The sequence below is a fragment of the Chiloscyllium punctatum genome, chromosome 31 (assembly GCF_047496795.1).
Source record: "Chiloscyllium punctatum isolate Juve2018m chromosome 31, sChiPun1.3, whole genome shotgun sequence".
Lineage (NCBI taxonomy): Eukaryota > Metazoa > Chordata > Chondrichthyes > Orectolobiformes > Hemiscylliidae > Chiloscyllium > Chiloscyllium punctatum.
Genome location: NC_092769.1, coordinates 61,419,257 through 61,440,043, shown reverse-complemented (window position 1 = coordinate 61,440,043; position 20,787 = coordinate 61,419,257). Strand labels below are relative to the sequence as shown.

At 42.4% G+C, this 20,787-nt stretch overlaps 12 non-coding genes across 12 annotated transcripts; all 12 read left to right on the top strand.

The window, feature by feature from the left end:
- The first annotated feature begins 496 nt into the window (after positions 1-496).
- Positions 497-569, top strand: trnar-acg (transfer RNA arginine (anticodon ACG)). Its single transcript has one exon. It is a non-coding gene; the product is annotated as a tRNA-Arg (tRNA).
- Positions 570-2,274: 1,705 nt separating this feature from the next.
- On the top strand, positions 2,275-2,347 carry trnar-acg (transfer RNA arginine (anticodon ACG)). The gene has a single exon. It is a non-coding gene; the product is annotated as a tRNA-Arg (tRNA).
- A 1,705-nt stretch (positions 2,348-4,052) lies between these two features.
- trnar-acg (transfer RNA arginine (anticodon ACG)) lies at positions 4,053-4,125 on the top strand. The gene has a single exon. It is a non-coding gene; the product is annotated as a tRNA-Arg (tRNA).
- A 1,705-nt stretch (positions 4,126-5,830) lies between these two features.
- trnar-acg (transfer RNA arginine (anticodon ACG)) lies at positions 5,831-5,903 on the top strand. Its single transcript has one exon. It is a non-coding gene; the product is annotated as a tRNA-Arg (tRNA).
- Positions 5,904-7,608: 1,705 nt separating this feature from the next.
- On the top strand, positions 7,609-7,681 carry trnar-acg (transfer RNA arginine (anticodon ACG)). The gene has a single exon. It is a non-coding gene; the product is annotated as a tRNA-Arg (tRNA).
- Positions 7,682-9,386: 1,705 nt separating this feature from the next.
- On the top strand, positions 9,387-9,459 carry trnar-acg (transfer RNA arginine (anticodon ACG)). The gene has a single exon. It is a non-coding gene; the product is annotated as a tRNA-Arg (tRNA).
- A 1,705-nt stretch (positions 9,460-11,164) lies between these two features.
- trnar-acg (transfer RNA arginine (anticodon ACG)) lies at positions 11,165-11,237 on the top strand. Its single transcript has one exon. It is a non-coding gene; the product is annotated as a tRNA-Arg (tRNA).
- A 1,705-nt stretch (positions 11,238-12,942) lies between these two features.
- Positions 12,943-13,015, top strand: trnar-acg (transfer RNA arginine (anticodon ACG)). Its single transcript has one exon. It is a non-coding gene; the product is annotated as a tRNA-Arg (tRNA).
- A 1,705-nt stretch (positions 13,016-14,720) lies between these two features.
- trnar-acg (transfer RNA arginine (anticodon ACG)) lies at positions 14,721-14,793 on the top strand. The gene has a single exon. It is a non-coding gene; the product is annotated as a tRNA-Arg (tRNA).
- Positions 14,794-16,498: 1,705 nt separating this feature from the next.
- trnar-acg (transfer RNA arginine (anticodon ACG)) lies at positions 16,499-16,571 on the top strand. The gene has a single exon. It is a non-coding gene; the product is annotated as a tRNA-Arg (tRNA).
- A 1,705-nt stretch (positions 16,572-18,276) lies between these two features.
- trnar-acg (transfer RNA arginine (anticodon ACG)) lies at positions 18,277-18,349 on the top strand. Its single transcript has one exon. It is a non-coding gene; the product is annotated as a tRNA-Arg (tRNA).
- A 1,705-nt stretch (positions 18,350-20,054) lies between these two features.
- On the top strand, positions 20,055-20,127 carry trnar-acg (transfer RNA arginine (anticodon ACG)). The gene has a single exon. It is a non-coding gene; the product is annotated as a tRNA-Arg (tRNA).
- Positions 20,128-20,787: the final 660 nt, after the last annotated feature.

Sequence of the window (20,787 nt, the reverse complement as noted above, 5' to 3'; positions counted from 1 at the left end):
TCTCCCCCTAACCTTTGATTCCCTTGCTCCTCAATAACGTCTCTGTCTCTGTTTTAAATATAATCAATGGCCTGGCTTCCTCCAATGAGAGCCTTCAGGTGGCAATGAATTCCACAGATTCACCACATTCTGGCGAAAGAAGTTTCTCTTTATCTCCGGACCCGAACGTTAAAGTGTGATTTCATTCCACACATGCTGTCAGACCAATTACCCAGCAATTTCTGACTTGGCTCCTGATTTCCAGCATCCGCAGTTGGCGTTTTTTTTGGTAACCTCGAAGTTTGTAAACTGACTTAGCGAAGACGTGATCTGAATGTGAGGTGTGCTCTTAGTTTTCGGTGAAATTCATCAGCTTTCAAAGTGAACGAGGTCAAGCAGTGAAACTGATGATCTTGCTGAATATTCAGCTTGTCGATTGACGATTGCCACTCATTTCATCATCAAGACCAAAGAATTGCAGAGGGGACTCGTCCTAACAAGTGACTTTTGAGCGTGCGGGCTAGTGGCGCAATGGATAACGCGTCTGACTACGGATCAGAAGATTGTAGGTTCGACTCCTACCTAGCTCGCGTGCGCTTGGAAATCACTTTAGCACACTCCTGTAAATTAACCTCAATGACAACGGAGGCGGATAACAAAAGGGCAATTTTCTCACATTAAACGAAAGAAAGTAATCAAGGAAAGCGGCAAAATAACAGATCAGCCAACAACACAGAATCAAATGAGTTAAGATGATGAGCAACGCAATTTTGATTCTGAAGGGTAAATGCCCTTTTCACTGAAAAGACATATTTCAGTCATTCCTGATGAAGGGCTTTTGCCCGAAACGTCGATTTCGCTGCTCGTTTGATGCTGCCTGAACTGCTGTGCTCTTCCAGCACCACTAATCCAGTATTTGGTTTTCAGCATCTGCAGTCATTGTTTTTACCATATTTCAATCTTTACCCAGTTCCCGCCGACATCAAACCACGATGCCATTGGACTGGATTGGACAATGTCAAAAATCACACAACACTAGGTTGTCGTCCAATAGGTTTATCTGAAAGTGCAAGAGTCCAGCGCCCCGCTCCTTCCTCAGGCAGCTAGTGTGAGAGAGTACATCGGACGCAGAATTTACAAGTAAAATATCAGAGTCATACAACTTCTGCGAACGTATTGAACAATCCTAGACAGCAAAATTGTTTTAAATTCTCGTCTGGGAAATGATCCTCAATATTTTACATTGGATTCTGGAGAATAATGTAATAATGGTCACTGCTTTATATTGGACTCTGGGGAACAATGTTCATTGTCGAGAGTGTGGTGCTGGAAAGGAACAGCATCCGAAGAGCAAGAGAATCGACGTTTCGGGCAAAAGCCGTTCATCAGGAATTACAGGGAATTCCTGTGTTGGGGCCTATTCCTGTGTTGTACTGTTCTCTTTCTTCTATTACCAATAAAGTAAACTTGAATGATCAAAATGATTTCAACCCAGATGTGGTTAATAGGTGAATCTGACTCTGACAGTGCCATGTAAATTTCTGTGGGTTTTGGGAATCAATTCAACTACTCAGCACAGTCTGAAAAGAAATCAAAAGCTTTGAAAAGTAAAGTTCACATCATTTCTAAACTTTCTAATTTTCTCTTCAAATCGGTTTTGTATCCTGGAATAAAATCAGAAATCAAACTGGTTCTGAGGAAACGTCCATAAGACAGAGGAGCAGAAATTATGCCACTCAGCCCATCGATTCTGCTCCGCCAATACGGCCGATAGGTTTTCCAATCCCATTTTCCCGCTTTCTCCCCCTAACCTTTGATTCCCTTGCTCCTCAATAACGTCTCTGTCTCTGTTTTAAATATAATCAATGGCCTGGCTTCCTCCAATGAGAGCCTTCAGGTGGCAATGAATTCCACAGATTCACCACATTCTGGCGAAAGAAGTTTCTCTTTATCTCCGGACCCGAACGTTAAAGTGTGATTTCATTCCACACATGCTGTCAGACCAATTACCCAGCAATTTCTGACTTGGCTCCTGATTTCCAGCATCCGCAGTTGGCGTTTTTTTTGGTAACCTCGAAGTTTGTAAACTGACTTAGCGAAGACGTGATCTGAATGTGAGGTGTGCTCTTAGTTTTCGGTGAAATTCATCAGCTTTCAAAGTGAACGAGGTCAAGCAGTGAAACTGATGATCTTGCTGAATATTCAGCTTGTCGATTGACGATTGCCACTCATTTCATCATCAAGACCAAAGAATTGCAGAGGGGACTCGTCCTAACAAGTGACTTTTGAGCGTGCGGGCTAGTGGCGCAATGGATAACGCGTCTGACTACGGATCAGAAGATTGTAGGTTCGACTCCTACCTAGCTCGCGTGCGCTTGGAAATCACTTTAGCACACTCCTGTAAATTAACCTCAATGACAACGGAGGCGGATAACAAAAGGGCAATTTTCTCACATTAAACGAAAGAAAGTAATCAAGGAAAGCGGCAAAATAACAGATCAGCCAACAACACAGAATCAAATGAGTTAAGATGATGAGCAACGCAATTTTGATTCTGAAGGGTAAATGCCCTTTTCACTGAAAAGACATATTTCAGTCATTCCTGATGAAGGGCTTTTGCCCGAAACGTCGATTTCGCTGCTCGTTTGATGCTGCCTGAACTGCTGTGCTCTTCCAGCACCACTAATCCAGTATTTGGTTTTCAGCATCTGCAGTCATTGTTTTTACCATATTTCAATCTTTACCCAGTTCCCGCCGACATCAAACCACGATGCCATTGGACTGGATTGGACAATGTCAAAAATCACACAACACTAGGTTGTCGTCCAATAGGTTTATCTGAAAGTGCAAGAGTCCAGCGCCCCGCTCCTTCCTCAGGCAGCTAGTGTGAGAGAGTACATCGGACGCAGAATTTACAAGTAAAATATCAGAGTCATACAACTTCTGCGAACGTATTGAACAATCCTAGACAGCAAAATTGTTTTAAATTCTCGTCTGGGAAATGATCCTCAATATTTTACATTGGATTCTGGAGAATAATGTAATAATGGTCACTGCTTTATATTGGACTCTGGGGAACAATGTTCATTGTCGAGAGTGTGGTGCTGGAAAGGAACAGCATCCGAAGAGCAAGAGAATCGACGTTTCGGGCAAAAGCCGTTCATCAGGAATTACAGGGAATTCCTGTGTTGGGGCCTATTCCTGTGTTGTACTGTTCTCTTTCTTCTATTACCAATAAAGTAAACTTGAATGATCAAAATGATTTCAACCCAGATGTGGTTAATAGGTGAATCTGACTCTGACAGTGCCATGTAAATTTCTGTGGGTTTTGGGAATCAATTCAACTACTCAGCACAGTCTGAAAAGAAATCAAAAGCTTTGAAAAGTAAAGTTCACATCATTTCTAAACTTTCTAATTTTCTCTTCAAATCGGTTTTGTATCCTGGAATAAAATCAGAAATCAAACTGGTTCTGAGGAAACGTCCATAAGACAGAGGAGCAGAAATTATGCCACTCAGCCCATCGATTCTGCTCCGCCAATACGGCCGATAGGTTTTCCAATCCCATTTTCCCGCTTTCTCCCCCTAACCTTTGATTCCCTTGCTCCTCAATAACGTCTCTGTCTCTGTTTTAAATATAATCAATGGCCTGGCTTCCTCCAATGAGAGCCTTCAGGTGGCAATGAATTCCACAGATTCACCACATTCTGGCGAAAGAAGTTTCTCTTTATCTCCGGACCCGAACGTTAAAGTGTGATTTCATTCCACACATGCTGTCAGAGCAATTACCCAGCAATTTCTGACTTGGCTCCTGATTTCCAGCATCCGCAGTTGGCGTTTTTTTTGGTAACCTCGAAGTTTGTAAACTGACTTAGCGAAGACGTGATCTGAATGTGAGGTGTGCTCTTAGTTTTCGGTGAAATTCATCAGCTTTCAAAGTGAACGAGGTCAAGCAGTGAAACTGATGATCTTGCTGAATATTCAGCTTGTCGATTGACGATTGCCACTCATTTCATCATCAAGACCAAAGAATTGCAGAGGGGACTCGTCCTAACAAGTGACTTTTGAGCGTGCGGGCTAGTGGCGCAATGGATAACGCGTCTGACTACGGATCAGAAGATTGTAGGTTCGACTCCTACCTAGCTCGCGTGCGCTTGGAAATCACTTTAGCACACTCCTGTAAATTAACCTCAATGACAACGGAGGCGGATAACAAAAGGGCAATTTTCTCACATTAAACGAAAGAAAGTAATCAAGGAAAGCGGCAAAATAACAGATCAGCCAACAACACAGAATCAAATGAGTTAAGATGATGAGCAACGCAATTTTGATTCTGAAGGGTAAATGCCCTTTTCACTGAAAAGACATATTTCAGTCATTCCTGATGAAGGGCTTTTGCCCGAAACGTCGATTTCGCTGCTCGTTTGATGCTGCCTGAACTGCTGTGCTCTTCCAGCACCACTAATCCAGTATTTGGTTTTCAGCATCTGCAGTCATTGTTTTTACCATATTTCAATCTTTACCCAGTTCCCGCCGACATCAAACCACGATGCCATTGGACTGGATTGGACAATGTCAAAAATCACACAACACTAGGTTGTCGTCCAATAGGTTTATCTGAAAGTGCAAGAGTCCAGCGCCCCGCTCCTTCCTCAGGCAGCTAGTGTGAGAGAGTACATCGGACGCAGAATTTACAAGTAAAATATCAGAGTCATACAACTTCTGCGAACGTATTGAACAATCCTAGACAGCAAAATTGTTTTAAATTCTCGTCTGGGAAATGATCCTCAATATTTTACATTGGATTCTGGAGAATAATGTAATAATGGTCACTGCTTTATATTGGACTCTGGGGAACAATGTTCATTGTCGAGAGTGTGGTGCTGGAAAGGAACAGCATCCGAAGAGCAAGAGAATCGACGTTTCGGGCAAAAGCCGTTCATCAGGAATTACAGGGAATTCCTGTGTTGGGGCCTATTCCTGTGTTGTACTGTTCTCTTTCTTCTATTACCAATAAAGTAAACTTGAATGATCAAAATGATTTCAACCCAGATGTGGTTAATAGGTGAATCTGACTCTGACAGTGCCATGTAAATTTCTGTGGGTTTTGGGAATCAATTCAACTACTCAGCACAGTCTGAAAAGAAATCAAAAGCTTTGAAAAGTAAAGTTCACATCATTTCTAAACTTTCTAATTTTCTCTTCAAATCGGTTTTGTATCCTGGAATAAAATCAGAAATCAAACTGGTTCTGAGGAAACGTCCATAAGACAGAGGAGCAGAAATTATGCCACTCAGCCCATCGATTCTGCTCCGCCAATACGGCCGATAGGTTTTCCAATCCCATTTTCCCGCTTTCTCCCCCTAACCTTTGATTCCCTTGCTCCTCAATAACGTCTCTGTCTCTGTTTTAAATATAATCAATGGCCTGGCTTCCTCCAATGAGAGCCTTCAGGTGGCAATGAATTCCACAGATTCACCACATTCTGGCGAAAGAAGTTTCTCTTTATCTCCGGACCCGAACGTTAAAGTGTGATTTCATTCCACACATGCTGTCAGAGCAATTACCCAGCAATTTCTGACTTGGCTCCTGATTTCCAGCATCCGCAGTTGGCGTTTTTTTTGGTAACCTCGAAGTTTGTAAACTGACTTAGCGAAGACGTGATCTGAATGTGAGGTGTGCTCTTAGTTTTCGGTGAAATTCATCAGCTTTCAAAGTGAACGAGGTCAAGCAGTGAAACTGATGATCTTGCTGAATATTCAGCTTGTCGATTGACGATTGCCACTCATTTCATCATCAAGACCAAAGAATTGCAGAGGGGACTCGTCCTAACAAGTGACTTTTGAGCGTGCGGGCTAGTGGCGCAATGGATAACGCGTCTGACTACGGATCAGAAGATTGTAGGTTCGACTCCTACCTAGCTCGCGTGCGCTTGGAAATCACTTTAGCACACTCCTGTAAATTAACCTCAATGACAACGGAGGCGGATAACAAAAGGGCAATTTTCTCACATTAAACGAAAGAAAGTAATCAAGGAAAGCGGCAAAATAACAGATCAGCCAACAACACAGAATAAAATGAGTTAACATGATGAGCAACGCAATTTTGATTCTGAAGGGTAAATGCCCTTTTCACTGAAAAGACATATTTCAGTCATTCCTGATGAAGGGCTTTTGCCCGAAACGTCGATTTCGCTGCTCGTTTGATGCTGCCTGAACTGCTGTGCTCTTCCAGCACCACTAATCCAGTATTTGGTTTTCAGCATCTGCAGTCATTGTTTTTACCATATTTCAATCTTTACCCAGTTCCCGCCGACATCAAACCACGATGCCATTGGACTGGATTGGACAATGTCAAAAATCACACAACACTAGGTTGTCGTCCAATAGGTTTATCTGAAAGTGCAAGAGTCCAGCGCCCCGCTCCTTCCTCAGGCAGCTAGTGTGAGAGAGTACATCGGACGCAGAATTTACAAGTAAAATATCAGAGTCATACAACTTCTGCGAACGTATTGAACAATCCTAGACAGCAAAATTGTTTTAAATTCTCGTCTGGGAAATGATCCTCAATATTTTACATTGGATTCTGGAGAATAATGTAATAATGGTCACTGCTTTATATTGGACTCTGGGGAACAATGTTCATTGTCGAGAGTGTGGTGCTGGAAAGGAACAGCATCCGAAGAGCAAGAGAATCGACGTTTCGGGCAAAAGCCGTTCATCAGGAATTACAGGGAATTCCTGTGTTGGGGCCTATTCCTGTGTTGTACTGTTCTCTTTCTTCTATTACCAATAAAGTAAACTTGAATGATCAAAATGATTTCAACCCAGATGTGGTTAATAGGTGAATCTGACTCTGACAGTGCCATGTAAATTTCTGTGGGTTTTGGGAATCAATTCAACTACTCAGCACAGTCTGAAAAGAAATCAAAAGCTTTGAAAAGTAAAGTTCACATCATTTCTAAACTTTCTAATTTTCTCTTCAAATCGGTTTTGTATCCTGGAATAAAATCAGAAATCAAACTGGTTCTGAGGAAACGTCCATAAGACAGAGGAGCAGAAATTATGCCACTCAGCCCATCGATTCTGCTCCGCCAATACGGCCGATAGGTTTTCCAATCCCATTTTCCCGCTTTCTCCCCCTAACCTTTGATTCCCTTGCTCCTCAATAACGTCTCTGTCTCTGTTTTAAATATAATCAATGGCCTGGCTTCCTCCAATGAGAGCCTTCAGGTGGCAATGAATTCCACAGATTCACCACATTCTGGCGAAAGAAGTTTCTCTTTATCTCCGGACCCGAACGTTAAAGTGTGATTTCATTCCACACATGCTGTCAGAGCAATTACCCAGCAATTTCTGACTTGGCTCCTGATTTCCAGCATCCGCAGTTGGCGTTTTTTTTGGTAACCTCGAAGTTTGTAAACTGACTTAGCGAAGACGTGATCTGAATGTGAGGTGTGCTCTTAGTTTTCGGTGAAATTCATCAGCTTTCAAAGTGAACGAGGTCAAGCAGTGAAACTGATGATCTTGCTGAATATTCAGCTTGTCGATTGACGATTGCCACTCATTTCATCATCAAGACCAAAGAATTGCAGAGGGGACTCGTCCTAACAAGTGACTTTTGAGCGTGCGGGCTAGTGGCGCAATGGATAACTCGTCTGACTACGGATCAGAAGATTGTAGGTTCGACTCCTACCTAGCTCGCGTGCGCTTGGAAATCACTTTAGCACACTCCTGTAAATTAACCTCAATGACAACGGAGGCGGATAACAAAAGGGCAATTTTCTCACATTAAACGAAAGAAAGTAATCAAGGAAAGCGGCAAAATAACAGATCAGCCAACAACACAGAATCAAATGAGTTAAGATGATGAGCAACGCAATTTTGATTCTGAAGGGTAAATGCCCTTTTCACTGAAAAGACATATTTCAGTCATTCCTGATGAAGGGCTTTTGCCCGAAACGTCGATTTCGCTGCTCGTTTGATGCTGCCTGAACTGCTGTGCTCTTCCAGCACCACTAATCCAGTATTTGGTTTTCAGCATCTGCAGTCATTGTTTTTACCATATTTCAATCTTTACCCAGTTCCCGCCGACATCAAACCACGATGCCATTGGACTGGATTGGACAATGTCAAAAATCACACAACACTAGGTTGTCGTCCAATAGGTTTATCTGAAAGTGCAAGAGTCCAGCGCCCCGCTCCTTCCTCAGGCAGCTAGTGTGAGAGAGTACATCGGACGCAGAATTTACAAGTAAAATATCAGAGTCATACAACTTCTGCGAACGTATTGAACAATCCTAGACAGCAAAATTGTTTTAAATTCTCGTCTGGGAAATGATCCTCAATATTTTACATTGGATTCTGGAGAATAATGTAATAATGGTCACTGCTTTATATTGGACTCTGGGGAACAATGTTCATTGTCGAGAGTGTGGTGCTGGAAAGGAACAGCATCCGAAGAGCAAGAGAATCGACGTTTCGGGCAAAAGCCGTTCATCAGGAATTACAGGGAATTCCTGTGTTGGGGCCTATTCCTGTGTTGTACTGTTCTCTTTCTTCTATTACCAATAAAGTAAACTTGAATGATCAAAATGATTTCAACCCAGATGTGGTTAATAGGTGAATCTGACTCTGACAGTGCCATGTAAATTTCTGTGGGTTTTGGGAATCAATTCAACTACTCAGCACAGTCTGAAAAGAAATCAAAAGCTTTGAAAAGTAAAGTTCACATCATTTCTAAACTTTCTAATTTTCTCTTCAAATCGGTTTTGTATCCTGGAATAAAATCAGAAATCAAACTGGTTCTGAGGAAACGTCCATAAGACAGAGGAGCAGAAATTATGCCACTCAGCCCATCGATTCTGCTCCGCCAATACGGCCGATAGGTTTTCCAATCCCATTTTCCCGCTTTCTCCCCCTAACCTTTGATTCCCTTGCTCCTCAATAACGTCTCTGTCTCTGTTTTAAATATAATCAATGGCCTGGCTTCCTCCAATGAGAGCCTTCAGGTGGCAATGAATTCCACAGATTCACCACATTCTGGCGAAAGAAGTTTCTCTTTATCTCCGGACCCGAACGTTAAAGTGTGATTTCATTCCACACATGCTGTCAGAGCAATTACCCAGCAATTTCTGACTTGGCTCCTGATTTCCAGCATCCGCAGTTGGCGTTTTTTTTGGTAACCTCGAAGTTTGTAAACTGACTTAGCGAAGACGTGATCTGAATGTGAGGTGTGCTCTTAGTTTTCGGTGAAATTCATCAGCTTTCAAAGTGAACGAGGTCAAGCAGTGAAACTGATGATCTTGCTGAATATTCAGCTTGTCGATTGACGATTGCCACTCATTTCATCATCAAGACCAAAGAATTGCAGAGGGGACTCGTCCTAACAAGTGACTTTTGAGCGTGCGGGCTAGTGGCGCAATGGATAACGCGTCTGACTACGGATCAGAAGATTGTAGGTTCGACTCCTACCTAGCTCGCGTGCGCTTGGAAATCACTTTAGCACACTCCTGTAAATTAACCTCAATGACAACGGAGGCGGATAACAAAAGGGCAATTTTCTCACATTAAACGAAAGAAAGTAATCAAGGAAAGCGGCAAAATAACAGATCAGCCAACAACACAGAATCAAATGAGTTAAGATGATGAGCAACGCAATTTTGATTCTGAAGGGTAAATGCCCTTTTCACTGAAAAGACATATTTCAGTCATTCCTGATGAAGGGCTTTTGCCCGAAACGTCGATTTCGCTGCTCGTTTGATGCTGCCTGAACTGCTGTGCTCTTCCAGCACCACTAATCCAGTATTTGGTTTTCAGCATCTGCAGTCATTGTTTTTACCATATTTCAATCTTTACCCAGTTCCCGCCGACATCAAACCACGATGCCATTGGACTGGATTGGACAATGTCAAAAATCACACAACACTAGGTTGTCGTCCAATAGGTTTATCTGAAAGTGCAAGAGTCCAGCGCCCCGCTCCTTCCTCAGGCAGCTAGTGTGAGAGAGTACATCGGACGCAGAATTTACAAGTAAAATATCAGAGTCATACCACTTCTGCGAACGTATTGAACAATCCTAGACAGCAAAATTGTTTTAAATTCTCGTCTGGGAAATGATCCTCAATATTTTACATTGGATTCTGGAGAATAATGTAATAATGGTCACTGCTTTATATTGGACTCTGGGGAACAATGTTCATTGTCGAGAGTGTGGTGCTGGAAAGGAACAGCATCCGAAGAGCAAGAGAATCGACGTTTCGGGCAAAAGCCGTTCATCAGGAATTACAGGGAATTCCTGTGTTGGGGCCTATTCCTGTGTTGTACTGTTCTCTTTCTTCTATTACCAATAAAGTAAACTTGAATGATCAAAATGATTTCAACCCAGATGTGGTTAATAGGTGAATCTGACTCTGACAGTGCCATGTAAATTTCTGTGGGTTTTGGGAATCAATTCAACTACTCAGCACAGTCTGAAAAGAAATCAAAAGCTTTGAAAAGTAAAGTTCACATCATTTCTAAACTTTCTAATTTTCTCTTCAAATCGGTTTTGTATCCTGGAATAAAATCAGAAATCAAACTGGTTCTGAGGAAACGTCCATAAGACAGAGGAGCAGAAATTATGCCACTCAGCCCATCGATTCTGCTCCGCCAATACGGCCGATAGGTTTTCCAATCCCATTTTCCCGCTTTCTCCCCCTAACCTTTGATTCCCTTGCTCCTCAATAACGTCTCTGTCTCTGTTTTAAATATAATCAATGGCCTGGCTTCCTCCAATGAGAGCCTTCAGGTGGCAATGAATTCCACAGATTCACCACATTCTGGCGAAAGAAGTTTCTCTTTATCTCCGGACCCGAACGTTAAAGTGTGATTTCATTCCACACATGCTGTCAGAGCAATTACCCAGCAATTTCTGACTTGGCTCCTGATTTCCAGCATCCGCAGTTGGCGTTTTTTTTGGTAACCTCGAAGTTTGTAAACTGACTTAGCGAAGACGTGATCTGAATGTGAGGTGTGCTCTTAGTTTTCGGTGAAATTCATCAGCTTTCAAAGTGAACGAGGTCAAGCAGTGAAACTGATGATCTTGCTGAATATTCAGCTTGTCGATTGACGATTGCCACTCATTTCATCATCAAGACCAAAGAATTGCAGAGGGGACTCGTCCTAACAAGTGACTTTTGAGCGTGCGGGCTAGTGGCGCAATGGATAACGCGTCTGACTACGGATCAGAAGATTGTAGGTTCGACTCCTACCTAGCTCGCGTGCGCTTGGAAATCACTTTAGCACACTCCTGTAAATTAACCTCAATGACAACGGAGGCGGATAACAAAAGGGCAATTTTCTCACATTAAACGAAAGAAAGTAATCAAGGAAAGCGGCAAAATAACAGATCAGCCAACAACACAGAATCAAATGAGTTAAGATGATGAGCAACGCAATTTTGATTCTGAAGGGTAAATGCCCTTTTCACTGAAAAGACATATTTCAGTCATTCCTGATGAAGGGCTTTTGCCCGAAACGTCGATTTCGCTGCTCGTTTGATGCTGCCTGAACTGCTGTGCTCTTCCAGCACCACTAATCCAGTATTTGGTTTTCAGCATCTGCAGTCATTGTTTTTACCATATTTCAATCTTTACCCAGTTCCCGCCGACATCAAACCACGATGCCATTGGACTGGATTGGACAATGTCAAAAATCACACAACACTAGGTTGTCGTCCAATAGGTTTATCTGAAAGTGCAAGAGTCCAGCGCCCCGCTCCTTCCTCAGGCAGCTAGTGTGAGAGAGTACATCGGACGCAGAATTTACAAGTAAAATATCAGAGTCATACCACTTCTGCGAACGTATTGAACAATCCTAGACAGCAAAATTGTTTTAAATTCTCGTCTGGGAAATGATCCTCAATATTTTACATTGGATTCTGGAGAATAATGTAATAATGGTCACTGCTTTATATTGGACTCTGGGGAACAATGTTCATTGTCGAGAGTGTGGTGCTGGAAAGGAACAGCATCCGAAGAGCAAGAGAATCGACGTTTCGGGCAAAAGCCGTTCATCAGGAATTACAGGGAATTCCTGTGTTGGGGCCTATTCCTGTGTTGTACTGTTCTCTTTCTTCTATTACCAATAAAGTAAACTTGAATGATCAAAATGATTTCAACCCAGATGTGGTTAATAGGTGAATCTGACTCTGACAGTGCCATGTAAATTTCTGTGGGTTTTGGGAATCAATTCAACTACTCAGCACAGTCTGAAAAGAAATCAAAAGCTTTGAAAAGTAAAGTTCACATCATTTCTAAACTTTCTAATTTTCTCTTCAAATCGGTTTTGTATCCTGGAATAAAATCAGAAATCAAACTGGTTCTGAGGAAACGTCCATAAGACAGAGGAGCAGAAATTATGCCACTCAGCCCATCGATTCTGCTCCGCCAATACGGCCGATAGGTTTTCCAATCCCATTTTCCCGCTTTCTCCCCCTAACCTTTGATTCCCTTGCTCCTCAATAACGTCTCTGTCTCTGTTTTAAATATAATCAATGGCCTGGCTTCCTCCAATGAGAGCCTTCAGGTGGCAATGAATTCCACAGATTCACCACATTCTGGCGAAAGAAGTTTCTCTTTATCTCCGGACCCGAACGTTAAAGTGTGATTTCATTCCACACATGCTGTCAGAGCAATTACCCAGCAATTTCTGACTTGGCTCCTGATTTCCAGCATCCGCAGTTGGCGTTTTTTTTGGTAACCTCGAAGTTTGTAAACTGACTTAGCGAAGACGTGATCTGAATGTGAGGTGTGCTCTTAGTTTTCGGTGAAATTCATCAGCTTTCAAAGTGAACGAGGTCAAGCAGTGAAACTGATGATCTTGCTGAATATTCAGCTTGTCGATTGACGATTGCCACTCATTTCATCATCAAGACCAAAGAATTGCAGAGGGGACTCGTCCTAACAAGTGACTTTTGAGCGTGCGGGCTAGTGGCGCAATGGATAACGCGTCTGACTACGGATCAGAAGATTGTAGGTTCGACTCCTACCTAGCTCGCGTGCGCTTGGAAATCACTTTAGCACACTCCTGTAAATTAACCTCAATGACAACGGAGGCGGATAACAAAAGGGCAATTTTCTCACATTAAACGAAAGAAAGTAATCAAGGAAAGCGGCAAAATAACAGATCAGCCAACAACACAGAATCAAATGAGTTAAGATGATGAGCAACGCAATTTTGATTCTGAAGGGTAAATGCCCTTTTCACTGAAAAGACATATTTCAGTCATTCCTGATGAAGGGCTTTTGCCCGAAACGTCGATTTCGCTGCTCGTTTGATGCTGCCTGAACTGCTGTGCTCTTCCAGCACCACTAATCCAGTATTTGGTTTTCAGCATCTGCAGTCATTGTTTTTACCATATTTCAATCTTTACCCAGTTCCCGCCGACATCAAACCACGATGCCATTGGACTGGATTGGACAATGTCAAAAATCACACAACACTAGGTTGTCGTCCAATAGGTTTATCTGAAAGTGCAAGAGTCCAGCGCCCCGCTCCTTCCTCAGGCAGCTAGTGTGAGAGAGTACATCGGACGCAGAATTTACAAGTAAAATATCAGAGTCATACAACTTCTGCGAACGTATTGAACAATCCTAGACAGCAAAATTGTTTTAAATTCTCGTCTGGGAAATGATCCTCAATATTTTACATTGGATTCTGGAGAATAATGTAATAATGGTCACTGCTTTATATTGGACTCTGGGGAACAATGTTCATTGTCGAGAGTGTGGTGCTGGAAAGGAACAGCATCCGAAGAGCAAGAGAATCGACGTTTCGGGCAAAAGCCGTTCATCAGGAATTACAGGGAATTCCTGTGTTGGGGCCTATTCCTGTGTTGTACTGTTCTCTTTCTTCTATTACCAATAAAGTAAACTTGAATGATCAAAATGATTTCAACCCAGATGTGGTTAATAGGTGAATCTGACTCTGACAGTGCCATGTAAATTTCTGTGGGTTTTGGGAATCAATTCAACTACTCAGCACAGTCTGAAAAGAAATCAAAAGCTTTGAAAAGTAAAGTTCACATCATTTCTAAACTTTCTAATTTTCTCTTCAAATCGGTTTTGTATCCTGGAATAAAATCAGAAATCAAACTGGTTCTGAGGAAACGTCCATAAGACAGAGGAGCAGAAATTATGCCACTCAGCCCATCGATTCTGCTCCGCCAATACGGCCGATAGGTTTTCCAATCCCATTTTCCCGCTTTCTCCCCCTAACCTTTGATTCCCTTGCTCCTCAATAACGTCTCTGTCTCTGTTTTAAATATAATCAATGGCCTGGCTTCCTCCAATGAGAGCCTTCAGGTGGCAATGAATTCCACAGATTCACCACATTCTGGCGAAAGAAGTTTCTCTTTATCTCCGGACCCGAACGTTAAAGTGTGATTTCATTCCACACATGCTGTCAGACCAATTACCCAGCAATTTCTGACTTGGCTCCTGATTTCCAGCATCCGCAGTTGGCGTTTTTTTTGGTAACCTCGAAGTTTGTAAACTGACTTAGCGAAGACGTGATCTGAATGTGAGGTGTGCTCTTAGTTTTCGGTGAAATTCATCAGCTTTCAAAGTGAACGAGGTCAAGCAGTGAAACTGATGATCTTGCTGAATATTCAGCTTGTCGATTGACGATTGCCACTCATTTCATCATCAAGACCAAAGAATTGCAGAGGGGACTCGTCCTAACAAGTGACTTTTGAGCGTGCGGGCTAGTGGCGCAATGGAGAACGCGTCTGACTACGGATCAGAAGATTGTAGGTTCGACTCCTACCTAGCTCGCGTGCGCTTGGAAATCACTTTAGCACACTCCTGTAAATTAACCTCAATGACAACGGAGGCGGATAACAAAAGGGCAATTTTCTCACATTAAACGAAAGAAAGTAATCAAAGAAAGCGGCAAAATAACAGATCAGCCAACAACACAGAATCAAATGAGTTAAGATGATGAGCAACGCAATTTTGATTCTGAAGGGTAAATGCCCTTTTCACTGAAAAGACATATTTCAGTCATTCCTGATGAAGGGCTTTTGCCCGAAACGTCGATTTCGCTGCTCGTTTGATGCTGCCTGAACTGCTGTGCTCTTCCAGCACCACTAATCCAGTATTTGGTTTTCAGCATCTGCAGTCATTGTTTTTACCATATTTCAATCTTTACCCAGTTCCCGCCGACATCAAACCACGATGCCATTGGACTGGATTGGACAATGTCAAAAATCACACAACACTAGGTTGTCGTCCAATAGGTTTATCTGAAAGTGCAAGAGTCCAGCGCCCCGCTCCTTCCTCAGGCAGCTAGTGTGAGAGAGTACATCGGACGCAGAATTTACAAGTAAAATATCAGAGTCATACAACTTCTGCGAACGTATTGAACAATCCTAGACAGCAAAATTGTTTTAAATTCTCGTCTGGGAAATGATCCTCAATATTTTACATTGGATTCTGGAGAATAATGTAATAATGGTCACTGCTTTATATTGGACTCTGGGGAACAATGTTCATTGTCGAGAGTGTGGTGCTGGAAAGGAACAGCATCCGAAGAGCAAGAGAATCGACGTTTCGGGCAAAAGCCGTTCATCAGGAATTACAGGGAATTCCTGTGTTGGGGCCTATTCCTGTGTTGTACTGTTCTCTTTCTTCTATTACCAATAAAGTAAACTTGAATGATCAAAATGATTTCAACCCAGATGTGGTTAATAGGTGAATCTGACTCTGACAGTGCCATGTAAATTTCTGTGGGTTTTGGGAATCAATTCAACTACTCAGCACAGTCTGAAAAGAAATCAAAAGCTTTGAAAAGTAAAGTTCACATCATTTCTAAACTTTCTAATTTTCTCTTCAAATCGGTTTTGTATCCTGGAATAAAATCAGAAATCAAACTGGTTCTGAGGAAACGTCCATAAGACAGAGGAGCAGAAATTATGCCACTCAGCCCATCGATTCTGCTCCGCCAATACGGCCGATAGGTTTTCCAATCCCATTTTCCCGCTTTCTCCCCCTAACCTTTGATTCCCTTGCTCCTCAATAACGTCTCTGTCTCTGTTTTAAATATAATCAATGGCCTGGCTTCCTCCAATGAGAGCCTTCAGGTGGCAATGAATTCCACAGATTCACCACATTCTGGCGAAAGAAGTTTCTCTTTATCTCCGGACCCGAACGTTAAAGTGTGATTTCATTCCACACATGCTGTCAGACCAATTACCCAGCAATTTCTGACTTGGCTCCTGATTTCCAGCATCCGCAGTTGGCGTTTTTTTTGGTAACCTCGAAGTTTGTAAACTGACTTAGCGAAGACGTGATCTGAATGTGAGGTGTGCTCTTAGTTTTCGGTGAAATTCATCAGCTTTCAAAGTGAACGAGGTCAAGCAGTGAAACTGATGATCTTGCTGAATATTCAGCTTGTCGATTGACGATTGCCACTCATTTCATCATCAAGACCAAAGAATTGCAGAGGGGACTCGTCCTAACAAGTGACTTTTGAGCGTGCGGGCTAGTGGCGCAATGGATAACGCGTCTGACTACGGATCAGAAGATTGTAGGTTCGACTCCTACCTAGCTCGCGTGCGCTTGGAAATCACTTTAGCACACTCCTGTAAATTAACCTCAATGACAACGGAGGCGGATAACAAAAGGGCAATTTTCTCACATTAAACGAAAGAAAGTAATCAAGGAAAGCGGCAAAATAACAGATCAGCCAACAACACAGAATCAAATGAGTTAAGATGATGAGCAACGCAATTTTGATTCTGAAGGGTAAATGCCCTTTTCACTGAAAAGACATATTTCAGTCATTCCTGATGAAGGGCTTTTGCCCGAAACGTCGATTTCGCTGCTCGTTTGATGCTGCCTGAACTGCTGTGCTCTTCCAGCACCACTAATCCAGTATTTGGTTTTCAGCATCTGCAGTCATTGTTTTTACCATATTTCAATCTTTACCCAGTTCCCGCCGACATCAAACCACGATGCCATTGGACTGGATTGGACAATGTCAAAAATCACACAACACTAGGTTGTCGTCCAATAGGTTTATCTGAAAGTGCAAGAGTCCAGCGCCCCGCTCCTTCCTCAGGCAGCTAGTGTGAGAGAGTACATCGGACGCAGAATTTACAAGTAAAATATCAGAGTCATACCACTTCTGCGAACGTATTGAACAATCCTAGACAGCAAAATTGTTTTAAATTCTCGTCTGGGAAATGATCCTCAATATTTTACATTGGATTCTGGAGAATAATGTAATAATGGTCACTGCTTTATATTGGACTCTGGGGAACAATGTTCATTGTCGAGAGTGTGGTGCTGGAAAGGAACAGCATCCGAAGAGCAAGAGAATCGACGTTTCGGGCAAAAGCCGTTCATCAGGAATTACAGGGAATTCCTGTGTTGGGGCCTATTCCTGTGTTGTACTGTTCTCTTTCTTCTATTACCAATAAAGTAAACTTGAATGATCAAAATGATTTCAACCCAGATGTGGTTAATAGGTGAATCTGACTCTGACAGTGCCATGTAAATTTCTGTGGGTTTTGGGAATCAATTCAACTACTCAGCACAGTCTGAAAAGAAATCAAAAGCTTTGAAAAGTAAAGTTCACATCATTTCTAAACTTTCTAATTTTCTCTTCAAATCGGTTTTGTATCCTGGAATAAAATCAGAAATCAAACTGGTTCTGAGGAAACGTCCATAAGACAGAGGAGCAGAAATTATGCCACTCAGCCCATCGATTCTGCTCCGCCAATACGGCCGATAGGTTTTCCAATCCCATTTTCCCGCTTTCTCCCCCTAACCTTTGATTCCCTTGCTCCTCAATAACGTCTCTGTCTCTGTTTTAAATATAATCAATGGCCTGGCTTCCTCCAATGAGAGCCTTCAGGTGGCAATGAATTCCACAGATTCACCACATTCTGGCGAAAGAAGTTTCTCTTTATCTCCGGACCCGAACGTTAAAGTGTGATTTCATTCCACACATGCTGTCAGAGCAATTACCCAGCAATTTCTGACTTGGCTCCTGATTTCCAGCATCCGCAGTTGGCGTTTTTTTTGGTAACCTCGAAGTTTGTAAACTGACTTAGCGAAGACGTGATCTGAATGTGAGGTGTGCTCTTAGTTTTCGGTGAAATTCATCAGCTTTCAAAGTGAACGAGGTCAAGCAGTGAAACTGATGATCTTGCTGAATATTCAGCTTGTCGATTGACGATTGCCACTCATTTCATCATCAAGACCAAAGAATTGCAGAGGGGACTCGTCCTAACAAGTGACTTTTGAGCGTGCGGGCTAGTGGCGCAATGGATAACGCGTCTGACTACGGATCAGAAGATTGTAGGTTCGACTCCTACCTAGCTCGCGTGCGCTTGGAAATCACTTTAGCACACTCCTGTAAATTAACCTCAATGACAACGGAGGCGGATAACAAAAGGGCAATTTTCTCACATTAAACGAAAGAAAGTAATCAAGGAAAGCGGCAAAATAACAGATCAGCCAACAACACAGAATCAAATGAGTTAAGATGATGAGCAACGCAATTTTGATTCTGAAGGGTAAATGCCCTTTTCACTGAAAAGACATATTTCAGTCATTCCTGATGAAGGGCTTTTGCCCGAAACGTCGATTTCGCTGCTCGTTTGATGCTGCCTGAACTGCTGTGCTCTTCCAGCACCACTAATCCAGTATTTGGTTTTCAGCATCTGCAGTCATTGTTTTTACCATATTTCAATCTTTACCCAGTTCCCGCCGACATCAAACCACGATGCCATTGGACTGGATTGGACAATGTCAAAAATCACACAACACTAGGTTGTCGTCCAATAGGTTTATCTGAAAGTGCAAGAGTCCAGCGCCCCGCTCCTTCCTCAGGCAGCTAGTGTGAGAGAGTACATCGGACGCAGAATTTACAAGTAAAATATCAGAGTCATACCACTTCTGCGAACGTATTGAACAATCCTAGACAGCAAAATTGTTTTAAATTCTCGTCTGGGAAATGATCCTCAATATTTTACATTGGATTCTGGAGAATAATGTAATAATGGTCACTGCTTTATATTGGACTCTGGGGAACAATGTTCATTGTCGAGAGTGTGGTGCTGGAAAGGAACAGCATCCGAAGAGCAAGAGAATCGACGTTTCGGGCAAAAGCCGTTCATCAGGAATTACAGGGAATTCCTGTGTTGGGGCCTATTCCTGTGTTGTACTGTTCTCTTTCTTCTATTACCAATAAAGTAAACTTGAATGATCAAAATGATTTCAACCCAGATGTGGTTAATAGGTGAATCTGACTCTGACAGTGCCATGTAAATTTCTGTGGGTTTTGGGAATCAATTCAACTACTCAGCACAGTCTGAAAAGAAATCAAAAGCTTTGAAAAGTAAAGTTCACATCATTTCTAAACTTTCTAATTTTCTCTTCAAATCGGTTTTGTATCCTGGAATAAAATCAGAAATCAAACTGGTTCTGAGGAAACGTCCATAAGACAGAGGAGCAGAAATTATGCCACTCAGCCCATCGATTCTGCTCCGCCAATACGGCCGATAGGTTTTCCAATCCCATTTTCCCGCTTTCTCCCCCTAACCTTTGATTCCCTTGCTCCTCAATAACGTCTCTGTCTCTGTTTTAAATATAATCAATGGCCTGGCTTCCTCCAATGAGAGCCTTCAGGTGGCAATGAATTCCACAGATTCACCACATTCTGGCGAAAGAAGTTTCTCTTTATCTCCGGACCCGAACGTTAAAGTGTGATTTCATTCCACACATGCTGTCAGAGCAATTACCCAGCAATTTCTGACTTGGCTCCTGATTTCCAGCATCCGCAGTTGGCGTTTTTTTTGGTAACCTCGAAGTTTGTAAACTGACTTAGCGAAGACGTGATCTGAATGTGAGGTGTGCTCTTAGTTTTCGGTGAAATTCATCAGCTTTCAAAGTGAACGAGGTCAAGCAGTGAAACTGATGATCTTGCTGAATATTCAGCTTGTCGATTGACGATTGCCACTCATTTCATCATCAAGACCAAAGAATTGCAGAGGGGACTCGTCCTAACAAGTGACTTTTGAGCGTGCGGGCTAGTGGCACAATGGATAACGTGTCTGACTACGGATCAGAAGATTGTAGGTTCGACTCCTACCTAGCTCGCGTGCGCTTGGAAATCACTTTAGCACACTCCTGTAAATTAACCTCAATGACAACGGAGGCGGATAACAAAAGGGCAATTTTCTCACATTAAACGAAAGAAAGTAATCAAGGAAAGCGGCAAAATAACAGATCAGCCAACAACACAGAATCAAATGAGTTAAGATGATGAGCAACGCAATTTTGATTCTGAAGGGTAAATGCCCTTTTCACTGAAAAGACATATTTCAGTCATTCCTGATGAAGGGCTTTTGCCCGAAACGTCGATTTCGCTGCTCGTTTGATGCTGCCTGAACTGCTGTGCTCTTCCAGCACCACTAATCCAGTATTTGGTTTTCAGCATCTGCAGTCATTGTTTTTACCATATTTCAATCTTTACCCAGTTCCCGCCGACATCAAACCACGATGCCATTGGACTGGATTGGACAATGTCAAAAATCACACAACACTAGGTTGTCGTCCAATAGGTTTATCTGAAAGTGCAAGAGTCCAGCGCCCCGCTCCTTCCTCAGGCAGCTAGTGTGAGAGAGTACATCGGACGCAGAATTTACAAGTAAAATATCAGAGTCATACAACTTCTGCGAACGTATTGAACAATCCTAGACAGCAAAATTGTTTTAAATTCTCGTCTGGGAAATGATCCTCAATATTTTACATTGGATT